Consider the following 21,561-nt stretch of genomic DNA (forward strand, 5'->3'; position numbering starts at 1 on the left):
TTTATAAACTCTTTGGGAATACTTAGTTCCTCTCTTATATATTTTTGAGAAATGAACTCAACTCTTTACTCTTTGCTTAACTTGAAACTTTAGTCTTAAAACAAAGTTAAAACGTTTGTTAAAGACTTTTGAAAACTTAAAAAACTATGCTTGACTTGTTTCTTAACTTCTAGACTTGACTCTTAACTTCTCTTGACTTTAATCCTAACTTTCCTTGAATTGGATTATGGATTCAAGGTTCATGATCTCATGTTTATGGATGATTTCATGATGTTTAGCTATACCTTAGAGTGTTGGAATCGACTAGAAAACATAGGTACATTTCTAAGGAACAAGTACGGAAAGGTGGGGAATGAATAGGGAGAACTGGCGTCCCTGATGCTCTGAGAGGCGCGGGGCGCCAACCCTCAAAGTTCAGAGAACTTTCTGTGGCGCTCTGGCAGGCGCGGCGCCCCAAGCCCTTGCCTAGAAAATCTCTGATTTTTCTCCTTCGTTTTTCATCTTCAAACCCTCTAAACTTCAATGGTTCTTTCCCTAAACACTTAGAGTCATTAGTACCCTCAATATACAATAGATTCAACTCAAAATTTTCACCCGGAAACATGAATCAAATCATTAAGAAACTCCAACAACACAACCCACAAGAATTCAACGAAACTTTCAATAATGCATCAAGAACTGAAAGGATTTACTTTCAAATCAAACATATTTTGCTGAATTGAATCATGTTTGGTGCGTGGGTGAACTAACCCAACGCTATGTGATCTCACATACCTGATAGGAATAAATCCTTGGCGAAAACCACAACTAAATGGATCGATCTTGATGAATCTTGCCCTTTCTTCTTCTTTCTCCTCTTTTCTCCTTTCTCCAAGCCCTGGCGTAAATTTCCAAATTTCTAAAACTGACTAAAATCTGATTTGACCCATATTAAACTCTTAAAAATGGATTAAAATAATAGGGCAAGGAAAAGACTAAAATACCCTTAAAAATCCAGATTGGACATTTCATTATTCCAACAGCCCAACTTCCAAAGGGCATTACTTACTCATATGAACTCAGAATCGCGCCAACTCGATGGCGTTAGAAAGATAATTCCAAGAGCTTTCCAACCATATGTGGAAGTAGACCTAACTCATCCTGAGCTAGGAGTTATGACCATTTGAAGTTGACCAAAAACTCACTTTTCCTAACTTAAACAAATTTCCAGATTTGTCACTATTTCCAAAAATGATTATTTCAAGTTCTTAGCTTCTTCCTAGCTATTTCAAATTGTGAGTTGTTACAGATGGCATGAATGATCACCGCTGGTAGCTGGTACTAGGACCTGCATCACAAAAAAAGATGCAGAGTGTAGCATGTGTACCAAAACAAAGGTGCTCAATAGGCATCATAAGGCTGACTGAGCAAGAAAAGTAAATAAAATAAAATTGAAAATAGATAATCTAAATACAAATAGAGGTCAAAGCAGATATAAAACAAAGCACACGAGCATACAGACAGTAAATTTAAGTTTAGATAAACTAAGCATAGCTGGACCTCATAAGGCCAGAAGGTACATTCATGCGCAAGTTTAAATAAAACCCAAACAGACCGCCATAAGCTCGACATGTACACAAAATTGCTAAGTTTAATGAGAGAAGAGAACCACGAACCGAATGTCGGGCTCCCAACCTAAGTAACCATCATATCCAGACAACTCCTAGCCCAACTAGAAAAAGTGACAATCAATCTAGGCCACCCAGCCAACCAGTCCACTTTCAGGGGCGTAAGCCGCCTAACTAGCAAGAGTGACCTAGGGGTGTGTTGACTTTAAAGAGAATCTCAGGTACTAAGGCCGCTCAGCCAACTAATCCACTCCTAAGGGAGTAAGACGCCTAAATAGCAAGAGTGATCTGGGGGCATGTAGACTCTGAAGAGGATCTCAAGTAAGCTCCAAGCCATCGTGGATCCACATAAACTCACAAAGGATCACAAAATGATCCAAGTCGGAAACACTCCAATCGCAAGAAGGCACACAACCTTCAGTAGCGTATCAGAGCCACAGAGATAGGGAGATAAGGTAGAAAGTCTACAAAGATGCAAAAACTCTTAGACTAAGGCTCATACTATCATACTCAAGTCTAATATTTCCATCTACAAGGACCTAGTCCATCCGAAATGACGTTGGAGATGAAAACAAAGCTAAAAGTCTCTCGAGTCTAAGACAACACTAGTCTACCCTATACTAAGTTTAAACATGCTTCAAATAACAAGTAACAACACAAATAATTCACAACAACATGCAACAACGTACAAGAAACCCCAACTAGCATGGTACTACCCCCGAAATAGTGATGATTAATCCTAAAACATGGTATCTATGAAGAGAGGTAAGAATAACTAGGTACCCACTCACAATTCACTATATTCAACATAAATTTACACAATTCAGCTCAGTCTATATAGAAAGAAAGTCGTAGCCTACCTATAGGTCGACCCCGCGCGCTACAAATCACAAGCTCAGAGATTTTCCTTTCCAAACAGCCTCCAAAGCTGCCACACTATCAAGAATAGGATCACAATGTTAGTACGGACTTTTAGACACCAAAAATGCTTAAAAGAGAAATGGACCAATTTCAGAGTCAAACAAGAATTGTGGAGTGTTTGTGTGTTTCGAATATTGATGAGTTGAGGCATATCTCGATATTCTATTTACCCAAGAGCCACTAAGATGTATTGTGATCTACATGAAGTCTATTGGTAGAATAAAATGACTCAGGATATTGTGGAATTTGAGGCTAAGTGTCTGAATTGCCATAAAGTGAAAGTTGAGCATCAGAAACTAGGTGGTATGACTCAGGATATTAGCATCCCTACTTATAAGGGGGAAGATTTGAATATGAACTGTATTACAGCTTTACCTCCCACTCATTGATACCATGACTTTATTTGGGTGGTTGTAGATTGAATGACTAAATCAATGCATTTTTTCCTTTACAAACCTCTTATTTAGTCGAGGATTATGCTAGGCTTTATATCTGGGATATGGTTAAGTTGCACAGTGTCCCTTTATCCATCATTTCTGATAGAGGTCCCCACTTTACCTCTCAGTTTTGAAGATCGTTTCAGAAGGGTCTTGGTTTTCAAGTTAAGCTTAGCACAACTTTTCACCCACAGAGAGATTGTCAGGCAGAACAAACTATTCAGACTTTAGAGGATATGTTGAGAGCTTGTGTGATTAACTTTAAAGGTAATTAGGATAATCATTTGCCTTTGATTGAGTTTGCTTATAATAATAATTATCACTCGAGTATTCAAATGGTTCTATTTAAGGCTAGACGAGGTGTATGTATCATATTTGTTAGTTTGAAATTGGTGAGGTGGCTTTGATATGGCCCGAGTTAGCTCACGAGGCTATGTAAAAAGTTTGACTTATCAAGGATAGGTTGAGAAAGACTCAGAGTAGACTGAAATCTTATATGGATGTGATGAAGAGACACCTTGAATTTGTCATTGATGATTGAGTTTACTTGAAAATCTCACCCGTGAAAGGGATGAAAGGTTTGGTAAGAAAGTAAAGCTTAGTTCCCGTTATATAGACCCATATCATATTTTGAGGTATTTCAGTAATGTGGCTTATGAGTTGGATTCACCTTCAGATTTTGCGTTTGTACATCCAGTATTTCATGTGTCCTTCTTAAAGAAATGCATTGGTGATCTGACTACAATTGTGCATTTGGAGAGAATCGGTGTGAAGGAAAGTCTTTCTTACGAAGAAGTTCCAATTGAGATTATTGACAGTAAGGTTCGTAAGTTGAGAAATAAAGAAGTTGCTTCAGTGATACTCTTTTGAAGGAATTTATTTGTTGAGGGTATACTACTTGGGAGGTCGAAGCTGATATGATGTCCAAGTATCCCCATCTCTATCCTTCCTATTCAGTTTCAGCATGAGGTAGTCGTTCCTCCTATGTGTTCTTTGGATTCATGTGTTTCAACTATTCTCATGTTTCCATGTGCATGCATGTTCATGAAATCAGTTTTAAATTTCATGTTTTAGCTTGGAGTTAGTTACTCCTTCAGTTTTATGTGTTTTTTTGCATTCATGTTGGACGGTTGGGTTGTAGATAGTTCTCTACCATTTTTATGCCTAATATCATCTCATTCGAGGATGAATGTTTCCAAAGGAGAGATAGTGTAAAATCTTGGAAGTGCATAACTCAATTGGGAGTTGGAAAGTACAGAAAACCAGGTATTTGGATTGATGAGTCCGAGATTTGGACTCATTTAGGGCTTTATTTGTATAGATTTAGTGTCGTCAAATGCTTATTTGTGCCAACAACTAATGTAAAATTCTTGATTTCCAGGTTATTTGGATTGTAGGAACAAAGCAAGGACACTAATTTGCAAAAAGGAACGAAGCGAGCTGAAAGAAGGAAGAAAAGAGAGCTTGGTGATCGCCAAGTGGCCATTTGACCGCCTAAAGTTCTAGTGTGCCAAGCCCTGAAGGAAAGAACCAAGTTGGCGAGAGAAATGAGCAGTTGGTGGATCGACGAGTGATTCCGCGATGCAGAGTTAGATTGCCCAAAGTTACAGACCTGGAGGATGCTGAAGGCCAAGGCAAAAAGGCGATGGAGTTGACCAAATGGCGGATCGTTGAGTTGATCGGCGAGCCCGACTTACTGCGCCGAATGGCCCTTCGCAGCATATTTTTGGCGACTATAAATACATTTTTGAACATTTTAGTTTAGTATATTTTATCATTTTAGAGGATTATTATTGAACTTTCAGTTCTAAGTTTTTGGATATTGAACTCCGAGTATTGAGATCAGTTTTCCTTAGCTTTGAAGAATTGAAGTTTTTCACTTTTGAGAAATTGGAAGTGGGTCTTTGAGATTCTTAAATTTGGACCTTTGTAAAGACGAAATCAATCTTACCCAACTGATTTCTACATACCAGACTTTGATCAATCATATATTATAAGAGAGAAATCGTCTGAATAAGAAAGAAGGGTTCTGCCTCTCGCTAATACAATACAGGGATAACCCTGACATGACTTAATTCCCGTCTTCTCTAGTGGGAATTCTGATCCCGAATAACTAAATAACGTCAGTGAGATGCCCAGTAGCTTCTCTTTCAACTTCTTAACCGCATGGGGCCTTTCCCTCTTTTCCTCTTTTTTGAAAGTAACTGTCCAGTCTTGGAAGTGAGGGTCTTGCAATCATTCCAATCCCTCTACTCTAGTATTAGCAGCTTCCTGAAGCCATTTTGCTATCATTCTAGTTGTTAGTAAAGTGACTGTCGTTGTTGATGTTCGATCGTTTAACTCGCAGCCAAGGTAATCCTTGGAGCTTTTTCCATGTCCGACAAAGAGAACTTGGTGTGAATCGGGGTAGCTACCAGCTCGTCTAACTAAATAATAAGGGAAAAGATCTAAAACCTAGCAAACTAGCTTCCTTCTTACTAGCATTTTTCCAGGTCCTCTCGAACCAGCATCTTCCAACCTGGTTGCTTTCACTTGTCGGACTATATGGGTAAGAGTTCTCGCAGATATCCCTATTACCGGGAAACCTAGAGAAGTAAGAATGGGAAGAGGAAAAGGAAATCCTACGGGTTGGATTGCTCGTGTGTCAAGGGGACAAATCCTATTTGAAATGGATGGTGTGAGTTTGTCAAATGCTCGACAAACCGCTACATTAGCGGCGCATAAACTATGTTCGTCAACCAAGTTTGTTCAGTGGTCGTAAGCTTATTAATCTGACCCAAATTGGTACACGCCAATTCCATTTCGCTGGATTGAAATAGCCATCAATCACTATGATCTTTTTCTTAGAAAAGAAATTGCGTAAATTCTTCCTTTTTTGATCCCATGCTTTCCGTTGGTCAACAACTAACTAAATCTATACCTCTTCACTACTCGTACAGGGAAGGTGGAAGAAATTCAGTCTCTTTTTTTTTGGGGGGACTTTTGGCTGACAAAAAAAGTTGACTGAAGGAACTGACCTAAGCATATCTCTCTCTCTCAAATACAAATGTCAAGAAAGGGATTCCTTGGATAAGTGGAAAAATGCTCAAAAAATCCTTTCATTTCTCTTTAAAGGCCTTTGTCCTACTTATAGTATCAGTCCTCCAGCCTATACTTGTGATTTTATTAACCAAGAACACATGTACTTTGTTGGCACTCAAAAAAAGGTTATTCAATCCACTAGTGCAACTGAAGCTGCGCAACCTCTTCTGAACCGGAACAAGAAAGAGCTCATAACCACTGCTTGTGAACAACTCTCCTCAACTTAAGGCGCACCTACTCTTACTAGAAGTCTAGTCTCTCTCAGGTCCAGTTTCGATCTCTAACTAACTTACTTAATAGGCCAGGCAGGCCAGGCCATACAGGGAATTGGAGGTAGCATTCTACTGATGTCAAGTCATGGACTAGTTTCTTCAGCCCTTTTTCTATGTGTTGGTGTTCTATATGACCGACATAAGACTCGACTTCTTAGATATTACGGAGGTTCAGTGAGCACCATGCCGAATCTCTCTACCATTTTCTTCTCTTCCACTTGGCCAATATATTAGAATTTTTTGAGTCCAACGGCAGTCCAAGTCGGGCTCGTCGACCTCTTTGGCGAGTCGCCGACTGGACATTTTGCTCGCCAATCACCACTTTTCAAACATATTCTACTTTTTAACCTGCACAATCAACACACAATTATTTCAAAAGCAACAAGAAAGAAAATAAAACTTGGGTTGCCTCCCAAGCAGCGCCTTAGTTAACATCATGGCACGACGTAAGTCCCCACTAAATTTTGACTTGTGGGGTAGAGACGAGACAACACATGACCCATTTTGGTCTCCAGTAGCTGAATCGACATGGAATGAGAAGCAGTCATCTGATTCAGCAGTGAGACATTCTCTTTAATCTCATTCAACACTCTATCGTGTTCTTCGACTTTGTGGAGAATAAATGAGAGTATCGTTTCTATTTGTCCACCCTCGTACTCCTTGGGATTTATCCGCTCGTGAAAGGGGAATGTATCGATCTTTCTTTTTGAATGGTGGTGTCTTTGTTGGTCTTGGCCATATGATCAAGGAGTTGGGCTGCTATTGCATAGGGTAGTCATGTGAGACCACCCGGAGAAATTTGGTCAGCCACCCATCTATTCTCAAGACCAAGACCTCTATAGAAGCATTCCAGTAGCATCTTATCTAGAATTCCATGAGTTGGGCACTGTTGCAATAGTTCCTTAAATCTTGGGCACAACTCATGAATAGTCTCACCCTCCAATTGATTGAAAGTTAGGATGTTATCCCTGAGAATCATCAATCTCAAAGGAGGGTGGTCCATTGAGCCATCGTTGCTACAAGACATGCTCCTTTCTTCTGTTCAAAACAGCAACACACAAACCAAAACTAAAAGTAAGTAGATTCAACTATGACTAAAAAGAACAAAATTCAACTTAACCAAGGAATCTTAACCAACACCACTCCCCAGCAATGACGCCATTTTGATTAATAACGTTTCAAAGACACTTCATCCAATTCTAAACGTCAACGATCGTTAATTAGTATAATAATCCAACTAAATGAGTTGGGGTCAAATCCCACAGGGAGTGGTACGTGTTTAAGATTCAAGAGTAAAGTGTGAACATATTCAAATCCGTCATAGGAATAGACATTATCGAATAAAATCATAATTCAAATCAGGGTGTGACACGAATGCCAAATAAAGGGGTTTTGGTTTTAATTATCAACTATAGCAGCAACAAAACAATACAAAAATGACAATAATGAGATGGGTTCTTGGGATGTGATTCAATTATAGGCTATTGTAGACAAATGGGTAATTGCAACTGTTAGGAAATAGTTGTATATTAGTGAATAAGCTAAACTATAAAGGAGGTAAACTTTCTCTCGAACAATTTAGCCCGAATCAAGTCGATTTCTCTCTAACATCGACAATCATTCAAAATAAGAACAACCTATGCTTTAGTCCATTCACTCGCTCAAGTTGAATGTGTGGAAAATGGTTTAGGATTCATAACTTTCCAAAGTCACACCCGCACTATATTTTCCCGTATTTTTGCTTTATTATCGCTTTCTAGTCGTCGATTGTGTGTTCGGAGTTGGATATCTTTGCCGCCTAGCATTTCAACTCACTTATATTAAAGGTTGGTTTTTCCAAACCCCGAACTAGTATTTAACAATTTTTACTCTTTTGCAATTGTTTTTATCTTAGTGATGTGTGTTGGGCCTCTCTGAATCGTAAATGTGTGCTTGTTTGCCTATTTTGAATTCATAGTCTTGCCTATATTACCTAATTGTTGATTTCCCGAAATTTTGTGCTTAAAATTGATCAAAATCTTGTTGGGTTGTGTTTTGCTGTTGTTAAGTCTAGTCGGGTGAAGTCTGAGTAACCCACATTTGTGCCGAATGACATTCTTTGCCCAATGATGGAGCGATTGACGTCTTTCTTAAGGGCTAAATTCGTCAAATGGCCAAATTTGGCCAAACCGAGAGAAGTCTGAGTATCTTGGGGGCATGGGTCTTATGGGTCTTAGTCTAATTGAACTAGTTTGTGGTTTTATTTTCTTTTCGGCAGCTATGGGGTTGATTTTGGGAGTCGGGGTAGAAAGTAGGCACGTTGGGTAGTTTGGCGAGCTGGGTCGAGCTTGCCGAACCACTCGACGGTTAGCTGAATCCTCCTTGCTCACCTTTAATTTCTTGGTTTTTAAGGCTTTTGATTCTGTAACTTTCGACGAGAAGCCTGAGTGCGCCGAGTGCACTCGGTGACTCACCGAAAGTCTTCTTTGATCACCCTTTCTATGCCCCTAACCCATAAAATATACTGTAACTTTCGGTAGGCTGGTTTGTGCTCGCCGAAAGGCCATTCCTATCGCCGACATGCTAATTTTTTTTGAGAAGTAAATCTTTCGGCGAACCCGATCTGGCTCGCCAAAGTGATTCGACGACTCGCCGTTCTATTTGGCGAGTCTGTTTGCAACCATTTTTCAACTTTTCTTGAAATGAGTCTAACTATTTTTTATGTTTTTGCAGATATGGCTAGAACCAACCTCGATATGCAGCCCCGTAAAAGAGCACGGGGCATAGTGATAAATGAATGGGATGTCAATCCCCTTAAAAAGGGAAAGACGACACCTCCTAAGGGAGGCAAGGGTAAGGGCAAGAGGTCTGTATCTGAGACCCCGGATCACAACTCCAACAGGGAAAGAGAGTCTGTTGACTCCTAGGCTGAACTCTCCGAGTCGGATGATGACCAGCCCCTACAGTCTAGGCAATTGGAGATCCGTGCTAGGTCTCACCCAAACTCATCTAGAGCTCCAACAGCCCCTTCTCCTGCAGTAGATACAGTGCCAGCTCCGGCACCGACTGTGATCCCAATGATATCAGTGGTTCCTTCTCCACGGCTACTTAACAGATTGAAAGTCAATGGGTTACGAACAATTATAGAGGAGAAGCTATTATTCACAGAGGGCCTAGAGGGAAAATACTCCAGTGTGAGGGAGTTACTCCAGTGGCATAGATTCCATATCTTCATCAGGCCTAGAAGACCATATATCCCCACCTGGGTCCGTGAATTCTATTTTACTTATAGTGATCTGGTTCCTCACGGGAAGAAGAAGGCCAGTGCCTTCAGACCGGTGAAATCTGTAAAGGTTCGAGGAAGAGAAGTGGGGTGTAGCGGTGACTACATAAATGTTGTGCTTGAAAGAGCCACATGATTCGAGCACGAGTATGAGGGCCTGACGACTGCTCAGTCCCTGGACGACCTTAAGGGCTGGCTTTGCCCCCCTTATTTCTGATACCACTCCAAGGTGGATCGAGGCGGGGGCTAGATAGACAATAATGATTTGAATGTAGTTGCACGATATTGGTTCGGATTCATCAACAGCTCCATCATGCCTTCACAGAACGAATTCATCCTCCGTCATGAAAAGACAACCATTTTAGCATCAATCTTAGCAAAAAATGGCTTAACTTGGGACTTATTATTGGGCAGGAGATGGCCATGAGGGCCAAAAACTGCCAGACATCCCTACCTTTCCCGATGTTGATCATAGAATTGTGTTGGCGTGCTGGAGTTCCTTGTGATGAGACGAGAGATATTGAGGTCACTCCCACATACTCCACAGACATTCGGCGTATAGAGGCCGAGTACACGCAGGAGGAGGCAGACAGGAGGAGAGCACCTTCGGTGGATATATCTCCAGATGTGGACGTTGATTCTTTACCTGCAGAGGCATCTTTACCTACTCCGGCCTCCGGGCCTTCAGGTACACCTACTCCCACTCATTCCTCCCAGGCTCCTGGTACTTCTGCCACTTCCCAGCCCGCCAGGATTAGTTAGGCTATGATCCTGAAGATGGGGCACTTAGCCCATTTAGCGGATGTGAGGGTGACTCGATTGGAGGCTGTGGTACCATGGATGATCGAGAGTTCTATTCTTGCTGCATTGACACCCCTCCAGACTTATATTGATGATTTGACAGCGAGAGTCGAGACTTTTGAGCATCGACAGAGGGAGTCTTCTGAGGTGACAACTTTGAAAGCTGACGTTGCAGATCTGAGGAAGGACGTGCACTACTTGAAGTCAACTGACTTCACTTCAATATTAGAGGCAACAAATGATGTGGATTCTCCGTCCAGTTTTGAGACTCCTCCTGTCAGCATTGGAAGTGTGCCGATGGATAATGTGGTAGTTGATGAGTCGGAGGTAGAGACCGACGAGGAGCAGATTGAGGTGCGAGATGAGAGCATCTATAGAGACCTGCTAGATCTGGAGGAGACGATTATACATCAGTGATTCAGACATCGGTGACAGAGACATATCGAGTGCTGCTGCTACTACACCGGGCACTGAGTCCCCGACAGATGGAGCGACTGCGTAGATAGGATTCTCTTTACCTCCTTCTTTGTTATTTTTATTGATTTTTAGTGTTTTCATTGCATTTGAGGACAAATTATTTTTATTTGTGGTGGGGTAAGGTATTTCCATACCTACCTTTTGTGATTGCTATTTTTGTATATATTGGGTTTTTGTGTTTAATTTGTGTTTTGACTATGTTTTGTGGATGTTTGAGCTTGTGGCTCCTTGTTTTAATTGTAAATGATTTTTGGACCCTTCCAAAAACTTTTTCCACCTCTTGTGTACTAAATTATGGATGTTCTTGTGCAAATTTGAGTGTCGATTGTGATCAATACCGTTGACTTGAATAGTGTTCTCAATCAAACAAAAATGAATGTGCGGCTACGATGAGGCCAAATGAAGTTGCGTAGACAATATGTGAACATTTTATATCTCGTTGTGACTAGCTGATTATCGAATTGAGTCTCTTGTGATGAACATTGCACACTAGCGAAAGTGTGAAGTCTTGTTTGATATTGGTTCCAATGCCTTGTGTGATGAGCTTACCGTGAACCATGTGTGATGACACCTAGAATTTGCCCTGTTGGTCCGATTGCCTAAGTGATGCAAGCTCTTGAAATGATCTTAGGCAACAATTTTAAAGAGTGAAACAATTTGACACTATACCTCTTTTGTGGCTTGCCTTGTGAGTGTGTGAACTTTGCTTGAACACCCTTTGAGCCTTATCTTTTCTTGGAAGAAACTTGAGCAAATGAGACCTCTCTTTATCCTTTCACCCATAATCCTCATGAATTGTGGTTTGTTAGAATAGCCAACTTAGGCCAAAAGCCTAAGTTGGGGGTGTAGTGAAAAGAGAAGATAAATCAAGAAGTGTGAAGAAATCCTCCTTTACCCATGGTTTTGAAAAAAAGATGGAACCCCTCCATAAAAAAAAAGAGAAAAAGAAAAGAAGAAAGAAAAATAAAAAGAACGAAAAAATTGTGAAACAAAGTTGCAAAAGAAATGGAGTTTCCGGCATTTAATGGAAAGTGAATAATGGTGTGAATTTTGAGCATGAATGAGAATGATGAAGAAAAGGAAAGGAAGTGATGTTCATACCACATTTCACGAGGATAGCATCCACTGAGCCTAAATGATCATACCTTTACACTCAGCCCCATTACAAGCCTTGAAAAGACCTTTGTTATCTTAAGTTAGCTGAAACAAATGTTGGTTGGAAAATAAGGGCAAACCTATGGGCGAAGTCATGCTTGTGTTCATCTTTTTTAGTGTGAGAGTCGTATGTGATTCCAGAACTATAAAGTGTTGAACCATTGTGTGTAAATATGGAATCATTCTTTGTGTGAGGGCATTTGAGTACCTTTATTGAGCTTGAACTTGCATTTGAAGCAAGTATTGTGAACTTGAGAATCTTTGGTAATGGTGAGTCACTACTTGAATCTTTGAGTGCACAATTGACCCTTGCATGAGTTAGTTGAGTCTTGTTGTGTGCATTCATGATTGAGTCTTGTGTAGCACTGTTTGAGACATCCTTTTTGAACTGTTGAACTTGAGGACAAGAAAAAGTTTAAGTTGGGGGTGTTTATGAGTCAGAGATTTGGACTCATTTAGGGCTTTATTTGTATAGATTTAGTGTCCTCAAATGCTTATTTTGTGCCAACAACTAATGTAAAATCCTTGATTTCCAGGTATTTGGATTGAGGAACAAAGTAAGGATACTAATTTGCAAAAATGAACGAAGCGAGCTGAAAGAAGGAAGAAAAGAGAGCCTGGTGATCGCCAAATCCATTTGGCGAGTCGTCGAGTGGCCATTTGACCGCCTAAAGTTCCAGTGTGCCAAGCCCTGAAGGCAAGAACCAAGTTGGCAAGAGACAGGAGCAGTCGGCGGATCGCCGAGTGATTCCCGATGCAGAGTTAGATCACCCAAAGTTACAGACCTGGAGGATGCTGAAGGCGAAGGCTAAAAGGCGATGGAGTTGAGCAAAGGGCGGATTGCTGAGTTGATCGGCGAGCCCGAATTACTGCGCCGAATAGCCCTTCGCAACATACTTTTGGCGACTATAAATACGTTTTTGAACATTTTAGTTTAGTATCTTTTATCATTTTAGAGGATTATTATTGAATTTTCAGTTATAAGTTTTTGGATATTGAACTCTGAGTATTGAGACCAATTTTCCTTAGCTTTGAAGAATTGAAGTTTTTCACTTTTGAGAAATTGGAAGTGGGTCTTTGAGATTCTTCAATTTGGACTTTTGTAAAGACGAAATCAATCTTACCAGTTGATGGAAACTCAATTTGGTAACGATTTTTTTATCTTTTTATGATGTCTAGCTAAAACCATAATTCTTGGGGTGTGATTATATGATTGTGGGATGATTTAGTTTATAGGTATTATTAATTGTTAGTTTAAATGCTGTTTAGAAGTGATTTCAATCATAATTGTGGTTTAATTTAAGAATTGTAGGTGCAAATGCAGTTATACCTTTGTGTTTTGACTTGCTCGAGAGAGACGTTTTAAAACCAAGATTATTGATTGATGGTCTGTGGGTATTGGGTTGTCATGAGTTCAGTTCAAGAGAGTGAATCCTAAACCATTTTCCACACATTCAACTCGAGAGAGTGAATGGACTAAAGCGTATGTTGGTCTTATTTTGCATGTTTGTCGATGTTCGAAAGAAATCCACTTCATTCAGGGTAAATTGTTCGAGAGAGTTTACCTTCTCTATAGTTTAGATTATTCACTAATATACAACTATTTCCTAACATTTGCAATTACCCATTTGTTTACATTAGCCTATAATCGAATCACATCCCAATAACCCGTGTCATTATTGTCATTTTCGTATTGTTTTGCTGATGCTATAGTTGATAACTAAAACCAAAACCCCTTTAGTTGACATTCGTGTCACACCTTGATTTGAATTATGATTTTATTCGATAATGTCTATTCCTATTACTGAGTTGAATATGTTCACACTTTACTCTTGAATCTTAAACACGTACCACTCCCTGTGGGATTGGACCCCAACTAATGTAACTGGGTTATTATACTGATTACTGATCGTTGACGCTTAGAATTGGATGCAGTGTCTTTGAAACGTTATTAATCAAGTTTGCAGTTTTTTTGTTTCACGAACAATGTTTATGGGTCATAGAATGGTTCACGGCTCATGGAGTAGCATCGTGGTTGACACTTACGATCTAAGAATCGTGGTTCAGTGATTATGGGTAGATTTTACGGGTCGTGGTTAGGAGTATGGATCTTGGATAGGCTCGTAGAACCATCAAATGTAAACTTCAGAATTTTTGGATTTCAAAACTCAGTGTACAAGCCAACATTACGACTCGTGAAAGGAACCACGAGTCGTAGTTGGGTCTCATAGAGTTAGAATTCAGACATTAGAGATTTCAATACATTGACTTTTACGAGGGGGTTGTATGATTTGTACAGTGGACTACAAGTGGAAGAAAGAGTTTGTGGTTCATTTTTCATAAAGTTGGGTTTTTAGTAGCTGAGTTCTATGGCTTGATAGTATAGTCCGTGGAAAGGACTATGGTCCGTAGACATTCTCATAATACCTATTTGATAGTTATTTCTCAGGGTTATTTGAGTCTTTTACAACTCTTTTAATCCCCATACTATGTCGTTTTGGGTTTAATTTGGAGACTATAACTGATTCCTAATACCCCTAACGTACCTATTCACTCTCATTCTCTCAAAATCAAATTCTTCTCCCTGACGTTTCTCTCCCAAAGTAAGAACAAGGAATCCAAAGCTTCAAGTCTTCTTCCCCAAGTTCCATTAGGGTATCTATCAAGGTATGTGAAAACTTCATAAATGAGTCCTTCTTTACTCATTGAGTCGCAAAGAAGCCTAAATTTCTCAATGTATGATTCTTTCCCAATTGTAGGGTTTCATAATTTCTTATGGGTTCTTATTGAAATTCAATTTATTCTTCTTGATCTTATTATGCGTGATTTGATCATAATTCAATGTTTTAATGGTATTTTCATGAACACATGTTATGCAAGTATTTTTATGATCATGACTAAACTATTTCTATATGCATGCATTATGATGTATATGAAGGTTTTTATAAATTATCGATGCTTTCAGATAAAGTACCATTCAGTTTATATAAATATCATGATATAAATGCTTTAAGATAAAGTGTGTCTCAGATTATGTTATGTTATAATGATTTGAAGGAGCTACACAGATTATTAGATTTATCATGAATGATTCAGTATTACTAGATTCTTATTGTTTCTATGATTATGCATATTTTTCGTTGGGAGTATACTTAGCACCGAGTGGACTTTTGGGATAAAGGTTTCCATTTAGCGTCTGTGGACCTTTACTAGCAATCCCTAAGCCCCAAAACTACGTGTCACCATAAGATTGTCTTAGATAGACATTAGTTAGTGGATCCACCTTAGCTCAGTCTCATGGTCCTTACTTTGGCAAGTAGAACACTCTCTTTTCAGTGTGGGTGCAGAACAATGAAATCCATGTTGTAGCTCAATTGGTTTATGTCGGTTAATGGTATCTCCCACATATGATTATGATTTTCAGAGTGTTGCATGACATTGTACTATGTTTTTTCAGAATGAGATCATAAGTTTTCATCTTATGTTTACTTGGTCAATGCATTATAATGTTTTACATATTTATTATGTTATTATGTCATGTTTATGCATTTACCCTTATTCAGTATATTCAGAGTACTCATAATATAGGTTCTAAGGGCATCTCCAACCCTAATCTCTATTTTACTCTCCAAATATAGAGTTCTCTATTTTTCTAGACAACCAACTCCAACCTAATTCTCTATTTTACTCTCTAAAAAGAATCTTTTTCTCTCTCCTCAATATTATATTATTATTTCTATTTCATTATTATTTTCTTATTTCATGATACACATCCTTTTATTTCCTTTTTTCTAAATAATCACTTTATATAATATTCATGTAATATAAAAATTTATTTTTTCAAATTCATTACTTAATATAAAATTATATTTTTCCTAAATTTATAAATAACATAAATTGCAAGTTCATATTATATAATATACAAATTAATGGACAATTACAAATAAAAGTGAAAATTATTAGTGAAATATAATTACATAAATACTCTACTTTCAAGATTTTTACATTGCTCTCATAAATGCTCTATTAACGCATTACGGAGTTCAAAATGAACATTTTTATCCTTAATCATTTTATGTCTAGCTAAAGATTGTTCAAATCGGAGATTTTCATTCAACAAGAACAACTACGAATAATTGAAAAAAGAAATCAACAAGCACAACCGCAATCACAACTACACTAATTATGTAGATCATACACTATTTTTTATGATATCAATCTATATTAAAGTGACGAAAATTAAAAAAAATTGAAACATTATTAATTCGGGATGAAAGTAGTATATATTAAATAATATATATTTTAAAAATGTTATATTACTTTTAAAATGAATTATTAATATTAGAGATATAATTAATGGTCTATATGAAAAATAAGATGTCAACTACAAAATAATAGAAAATAATAATAAAATAATGAAAAAGTGAAATGGAGAGGTGAATAGTAGTTCTCCAAATTTGGAGAACTACTATTCACCTCTCTATAAATGGAGAATAGAGAGTAATTTAGAGGGTGATTGAAGAGCCCTTTCTCTATTTTACTCTCCAATTATAGAGAATGGAGAGTAAAATAGAGTGGGGTTGGAGATGTTCTAACGCATCTCATCAGGTGCATGGCTAGTACAAACTCTTATTAGTCTTGCACTACTTGGTGAGTCCTCATGGTTTGGGGATATGCCATATATGATTTCATATGTTCATTTCAGACTTCATTATCAATTTTCATATTGTTCGAGTGAGCTAGGGACTTGTCCTAGAAACTCACTTATATAGAGGCTGTTCAGAAATTAGTATTTCCACTTATGAGTCATTGTATTCAAATTTCTCTTCATGCTATGTTAGTCATTTGAGACCTTATTATGCTTTTCATGATTATTTTAATTGTGTATGTTATCTTAGTGTCATGCTATTCCATGTGGTTAGCTTGGGGTCATTCATGGCTCTAGGCACCATGTCACATCGAGGGGGTAGTCTTGGGTAGTGACAAATAAACAAAGAGTAGACCTGCATTTGAGTATGTGAGGCAGGGTACTTTTGTTCTAGAGGAATTTTGTATTTTTTCATGTGTTGTCATAAATATTATTATTCAGAGCAAGACTAAGAGTGCTTAATATTCCATCTTATATCCTGCATAAAATTTCACATAGATCCCGTCATATTCCTAAACAACGCCAAAACATGGTATTACTTGTACAAAATTTTATATATGTATGATATTTTCCCTAACCAACTATCAAACAACCCTTTAGAATTAACTATTTAGTCGAGGTACTAAAGTTAGTTCCTTAAATTATAGAGTTCTAATCAGAAACTGTTCTTTGAAGTTAGTTGGAAATCCTACACATCATAGATCATGATTTTTACTTACTTGAGCAAGAAATTTTTCTACGACAAATCACTTGTTATTTACTTTATGTTATTAGTTTAACTTAAGGAACCAACTTCCTAAGGATTAGTGTTGATGCTCATTTTATTTCAATATTTGTTTTAATTAGAGAATCCCACATGGTTGAGAGAAGAATAAATAAATACCATAGAATTTCAAAGCTATCTCAATTGATTTGATACTCCTTTCTTTGGTAAGTATTTCAATCTTCTTTAGGTCTCCAACAAAATAACAGTGTTTGTGCCAACGTTGAGCATCACATGTTTCAATTCTCAAATATTTTAATGTCTTACGTTGTTCGGTAAGAGATGTGAATTACTTCGTATAATAATGTTGGTAAATATACTATAAATTAATTGAAAATAAAATAAACAAAAATGAATATTTAGGATTGAGGTGTTAATATCTGCTCTCTTAAAGAAGATTAAACCCATTGTGGTATAAGCTACACTGATCTAGTAGTATAAATCTTGACTAGTCTCCTTCATGATATAATAGTCCAACGACGTCGTACAGCTCAAACAAATCCAAATTAGTTGAAGAATTTAAAACTCCACCAAAAAACACTTTCCTACAACATAAAATTACTCTTTTTTTATATAGTGAATAAGTTGGAGATTTAGAATACTTTTATTTATCTCAACTCTCTTTCACTAAACTGACCGTAAAATATAAATACAATATGTAACTTCTCACCACTTCTTATCTATTCCAACACAAGGAAGGAATTATTCATTATATATGTGTCCAATATCTTCCACAATTAAATGCCAAGAATGTGGATAATAATTTGAAAAGTTGTGGGTCAATTAATAGAAGATAATAAGGAGAACGTGTCATCATGGTTGCATGAGTTACAAAGAATAATAACATCACTTTCTCCACCTTATGCCGATTAATTATCATGCACTTTAATATTTAAATTTTAATATAAAAAATCCCTTATTCACCAACATAATAAGAATCACCATTAGTCATGATTAACTTGGTATGGAAGAGGTAGTTATTGAAACTTCAGGAATGACACCAACATAGAGTAGCACCAGTTAGCTTAATGTTAATTATTGAGTTAGTTAGTTAATGATATGTAAAGTTATTTAGTGAAGTAGTAAACTGTAAAGTTAGTTAGGCCAACTGTCAATTCAGTTAGTAGAATGTACCGTGTATATATATACTCATAAGTAGCTTGTACTGATCAAATCAATACAGATGAAAATTCCCAAATATATTCTCTCTATTCTTCTTCCTTCTTCCTTGAGTTCCACATTTATCTGATCTCTAGATTCAAATTTTTTCATGGTATCAGAGCTTTGAATTAAAATTTGATTCAAGTTTTTTTTCGATCGTTCCTTCCACAACTGATTTGGTTGATCAACACTCGAGATATTATGATTTTCTCGAAGAATCATGGCCAACAAAGATACAATTGAGACAGTCGAGAAGCAACATAACCATCCCATGTATCTTTATCAGTCGGATACTCCATGATCATTACTGAAAAGCATCCAGCTCACAGGTGTCGAGAATTATGTTGTATGGAACAGATCAATGATTCTTATACTTCGAGCTAAGAGCAAACTAGGTTTTGTTTATGGAACCTGCAAAAATAGTGATTACAGAGCTGATCTAGAATATCAATGGGAGAAGTGTAATGCATTTGTTTTGTTCTGGATCCTCAACTCTATATCAAAGGAGCTCATGAGTGGAATCGTATATGCCACAGATGCAGCGGTTGTTTGGTCTGATTTGAAGGAAATTTTTGATAAGGTTGATGGCTCACGAGGTTATCAACTACACACAGAGATCTGTACAATTGCACAAGGTAATTCATTTGTGTCTGCATATTTTACCAAATGGCATGTACTTTGGGATGAATTTGATGCACTTGTTCCTCCTCTATCATGTGGTCGGACAAATCGAAAGTGTATGCTACTTATCTGCAATATATGCATTTGTTTGCTTTTCAAATGGGGTTAAATAAGTCTTATAGCCAACAAAGGAGCCAAATCCTTATGATGATACCTCTACCATCACTTAATAAAGCCTATTCAATGATTGTTTTGCTGATGAAGGTTAGAGAATGACTGTTGGTTCATACTCAAGGGTTGAATTGAGTGAATCATCAACTGCTCTCTATGTAGGAAACACTAGTTCTAACAAACCTAGCTATCATAACAATTTTCACAATGGAAGTGCTAGTCTAGGTATTAATAGCTCTAGTTATCCACTTACTAGGAACAACGGTTTTTCCAATGTTGTGGGTTACAGTTTCTAAAATGGTGGTTCCACTTCAAATTCACAAAGACACAAAAGGAACTATAATATGCACTGTGAAGTCTTCAAGCTGAAAGGACATACGAAGGAGACATGTTACAGGGTAGTTGGGTATCCTCATGGTCATCCCAAGTTTAGGAAGAAATATGGCGGAACAAGGATGGCAAATGTAGTTGATTGTGATGATCCTTTCAGTCCTTTTAGTACAGCTGTGAGGAGCCAAGGTGTGCATGACATACATCTTATGGAACAACAGTATTCACAAAGGAACAATATGGACATATACTCAAACTGCTCAGCAAAGAAAAGGTCACTGAATACTCAATAGTTAACATGGCAGGAGCAACTAACATGACATGTATTGCACATGCTTATCTGGTAGATAATAAAGTTGATTATACTCACAAAAATGGATAGTGGATTCAGGAGCCAGTAGACATATTACCTCAGACTTATGAGCATTATTTGACACATATGTTCTTCCACAAGGAAATAGAAAGCAAGTCCATATACCTAATGAACAAACCACCACAATTTCTCATATTGGAAAGTATAAATGGAATGGTAGGAATACTTGAAAGATGTATTGATAGTGCCTGATTTTAAGTATGATATGTTGTCTGTGTCACAACTCACTAAACAATTGTAGTGCTCAATCATATTTTTCCCTGAGTTTTGTGTATTTTAGGACCTCTCTATTAGGAAAGTGAAGGGGATTGGTAAAGAAAGTGGAGGCCTCTATTTTTTGCTGGATCAAAGTAATAATCATCCTAGCAACAATAATGGACCAAAGTTAATGAATGTCAATGTACACAATGATGGAGCATACCTATTATAGCATAAGAGACTAGGAGATCCTTCAATCAATGCTCTAAGGAGAATGTTATTAGTAGTGGGAGGACATGACAACATCATTAAGAATGAATACACAGTCTGCCGTTTTGCAAAACATACTAGGTTGCCATTTCTTTTGAGTTATACTAGAAGTAGTAAAGTGTTTAATATAGTACATTTATGTCACGACCCAAGCCTACACCCTGGACGTGGTCGGCACTCGAGAACCATTGATGGTCCCCAAGCGAACCCTCATCCTGGCTGAATACAAGCGGAAAACTAACTCAAGCATACAAAGCTTAAAAATTGAATAAAATTCATGAAACTTAAATACAAAGATTTAACTCAAAAGAAAACTATGAATAATATAATATATTCAACTCGCTGCGAAATAGGCAACTTTAGTCTTTAAAACATTTAACAAAATAAATGAACAGACTTCTGAAACTCTACTGTCTATCTGTGAAGCCTCTAAATGACAAAGATGGAAGTCAGGACAAACTACATGACTTCCTAACAACTGATATAACTGAAAGCTAAATGAATTCTCCGGAAGCAAGGAGGCTCACCATAACTAACTCGAGCTGCATGTGGTATCAACGAAGCTCATGTTGATGACCCTGAATACATTTATTTGCATAATGAAAGGATGCAGGCCAAATGGCTCAGTACGTGAAATGTACGAGCATGTAAGGGGAATCCTAAAACATAAACATAAGCTTGAACTTGATAAAAAAAAGGAACATACTTACCTCTTTTCAAACTTACTCAACTTAAGGAATACTCAAGGATACTCAAAACTACTCAACTGACTCAACTCAGAAGTACTCAAGGATAAGATACTCAACTTAGAGATTAGATACTCAACTCATAGATATGATACTCGACTCTGGGTACTCAACTCTGGATACTCAACTCAATATAAAGCAACAATACACATGCAATACATGGAAAGCTTTTAAAACAATAGAAATCAACTTAGTGTATTGAAGAATACAATAACAACTCAATTTATATATAATAAAATATAATATAACTATGTGGGAGTTTCTCTA

Source organism: Solanum tuberosum, unplaced genomic scaffold, assembly GCF_000226075.1.
Source record: "Solanum tuberosum cultivar DM 1-3 516 R44 unplaced genomic scaffold, SolTub_3.0 scf00137, whole genome shotgun sequence".
Classification (NCBI taxonomy): Eukaryota; Viridiplantae; Streptophyta; class Magnoliopsida; order Solanales; family Solanaceae; genus Solanum; species Solanum tuberosum.